The 2964-nt window shown below is 37.2% G+C and overlaps 1 pseudogene; it reads left to right on the top strand.

The window, feature by feature from the left end:
* The first annotated feature begins 944 nt into the window (after window positions 1-944).
* Window positions 945-1066, top strand: LOC126005285 (uncharacterized; annotated as a pseudogene).
* The last annotated feature ends 1898 nt before the right edge of the window (window positions 1067-2964 follow it).

Below are 2964 nucleotides of genomic sequence, written 5' to 3'. Positions count from 1 at the left end.
ACAATGGTTTCTATAAAATTAAAGTTAAAAATAAATAATGTCAAAATCTATTAAAAAAAAAAAAAAGTTAGGGGCCGGAGAGATAGCACAGCGGCGTTTGCCTTGCAAGCAGCCGATCCAGGACCAAAGGTGGTTGGTTCGAGTCCCGGTGTCCCACATGGTCCCCCGTGCCTGCCAGGAGCTATTTCTGAGCAGACAGCCAGGAGTAACCCCTGGGCAACGCTGGATGTGGCCCAAAAACCAAAAAAAAAAAAGTTAAACGTGACTATAGTTAATAAGTCTGTTGGTAAAGCTAAAACTGTATTTTTTTTCCTACGTTGCTCCTGAATTGATATTTAAAAGAATTGTTAAATTCTGTTTTTCCTAATAAAAGATTTTGTATACACACTTTGAACTCATGCTATTAATGTGTCTTTAAAAAAGAAACTTTTTAAAAAGCGTTCTGGCAAGATTAAGACTTAAAAAGGCTAAAAAAACAAAACAAAAAAGCTAAAGACTTGCCAAACAATAAATTAGAAAAATATAAATTGGTATGATGTAGAGATCCCCCACAATTCCAAACACTGCAAATAGGAAGCTAGAGGAAGTTCAGAAAGCTAAATTTAGAGTAAACGGAAATACTATAGTATATTGTTGGTAGTTTAAGGCAGTTTAAGATTTTCAAAAAGGCACCAACAACTGAAAATATCGTCAACTAAAGAGTTAAAGCTAAATTAATTAAGCACAAAGGTGCCTCCCCTTCCTCCAATCCTTGCACCAGAGTTCTAGGACTAGGGAGAAAATCCTGAATTTAATTTTTGTTAGTCAGATCTAATCAAGTATTGATAATCTTTTAAGGCTCAACCTCATATATATTTCATTTGATCCATGACATGTTATGCATAGGAATATTCTGGAGACTTCTAAAATTTCTGGGATTGTTAATTGTAAAAAGTATAACTCGGGCCCTCCAGGTGCTCACCATCTGTGTTCTTTACACCGACTGGATAGAAAGAGGAAGTAGAGTTTATACCCTCAACAGACCAAGGCCCTTTGCCTGGTCTGGATTGTGAATGGGGGGACATGGAATGACAAAAAAAAAAAGAGTTATGGGACCGGACCAAAAGAACAGTGGTAAGGTATCTGTTTGCCTTGCCAGGAGTGATTTCTGAGCAGAGCCAGGTATGCCCCAAAAAACTTAAAAAAAAAAAGAAATTAACTTGATGGCAAGATGATTTTTGCTGAATGGTCAAGGGTATGGCACTTTTTTCAGGTTCTTGATTATTAGCAAGAAAATCCAGGAAACGGGGATTCTGGTTTTACTTCTTAGTCATACTAAATACAGTATATGAATCTGATCCTTCAATTATTTTCCTCAAATAAAGTTTGGCCAAATCATCTTTAGAATTCTTACACAGTTCTAAAATGGTATGATTTAAAATAAACAAATCTGTATTTGTTTTAAATTACTTTTTAAACTTTTTTAATAAATTACTTATTAATTCAAGAAATCTTAATGCCAATCAATATAAAGACTCCACTTTAAAAATGCCCTTTGAGTGTACAATATTTTACATTCCATAGTTCAATACTTCCAAATTAAAAAAAATGTCAAAGGTCAGCCTCCAGTGCATATTTCAATTTCTGGATAATTAAAATTTAACATAACAACCTGTGAATTGCAAATTTATATAAATCAAGACTTAAATTTACTAACAGAAAAATCTAAAACGACAGAGAAGTTGAGAGCTAAAGTAATATTATAACTCAAAAGCTGACTATCAAACTTACAGAATTATTTTCAGTGCAAGAAATACATATACTGGGGCCGGGCGGTGGCACTAGAGGTAAGGTGCCTGCTAGCCTTGGACGGACCGTGGTTCGATCCCCCAGCGTCCCATATGGTCCCCCAAGCAAGGAGCGACTTCTGAGCGCATAGCCAGGAGTAACCCCTGAGCGCATAACCAGGAGTAACCCCTGAGCGGTACCCAGTGTGGCCCAAAAACCAAAAACCAAAAAAAAAAAAAAAAAAAAGAAATACATATACTATTCTAAACTGTGTGCTTTTATGGACTAACACAATTTAATGAATGCACAATTTTTAGCAACTACAATGACATTTGATAAGACATTTCTATTTCCCAGATGTACTACATAGGCACCACAGAGCTATTTAGATACAGTGGTTAGAACCCTGGAAGAGCAGTTTCATAGAACACAAAATAGTTACCATTTTAAACATACACTGAAATTTAAGCCAAGTGAATACACACTACAAATAAGAGTAACGGCATTCATGCACTGAGGAACTACAAAACCAAGGGCCTATTTTCAAATTACCACTCAGTTGACAAACTCAGAAGGGGGAGTTTTAAGGTATCAGGAAACCATCCTGCAGAGAGTTAGGTGCAACTAAGTCCATGCTAAGTAATGGCAGGGGCTTTTCTCTTTACATATCACAAAGTACTCAAACGTGGGTTGCCTTTCTTCAATGGAAACAGGCTAGTGAGCACAGTACATAAGAAATACACTGGGCCCGGAGAGATAGCACAGCAGCGTTTGCCTTGCAAGCAGCCGATCCAGGACCAAAGGTGGTTGGTTCGAATCCCAGTGTCCCATAGGGTCCCCCGTGCCTGCCAGGAGCTATTTCTGAGCAGACAGCCAGGAGTCACCCCTGAGCACTGCCGGGTGTGGCCCAAAAACCAAAAAAGAAAAAAAAAAAAGGAGCTTGCCTTGTAATCTCAATTTGATGCTAAGTACTGCAGATGGTTCCCCAAGTCGGTTATTTAAGTGAAAGATTTCATACAAATTCAAACTGACCTATATTACTGAAAAGAAACTAGTATTACTGCCAGGAGGGCTACCTAAGTACAAAGCGTTCAGTTTTTTTTTTCTTCTATCTATAAATAAAAAAAAGGAAGTGTCTAAGCAAAAAGGAAAGATGTCAATTATAGTCCACAGAAGTCATTGTTACCTCTCTCTTTC

Source organism: Suncus etruscus, chromosome 3 (genome assembly GCF_024139225.1).
Source record: "Suncus etruscus isolate mSunEtr1 chromosome 3, mSunEtr1.pri.cur, whole genome shotgun sequence".
NCBI lineage: Eukaryota > Metazoa > Chordata > Mammalia > Eulipotyphla > Soricidae > Suncus > Suncus etruscus.
Note: the sequence above shows the minus strand (reverse complement) of the source record. Positions and strands in the feature narration are given on the sequence as shown.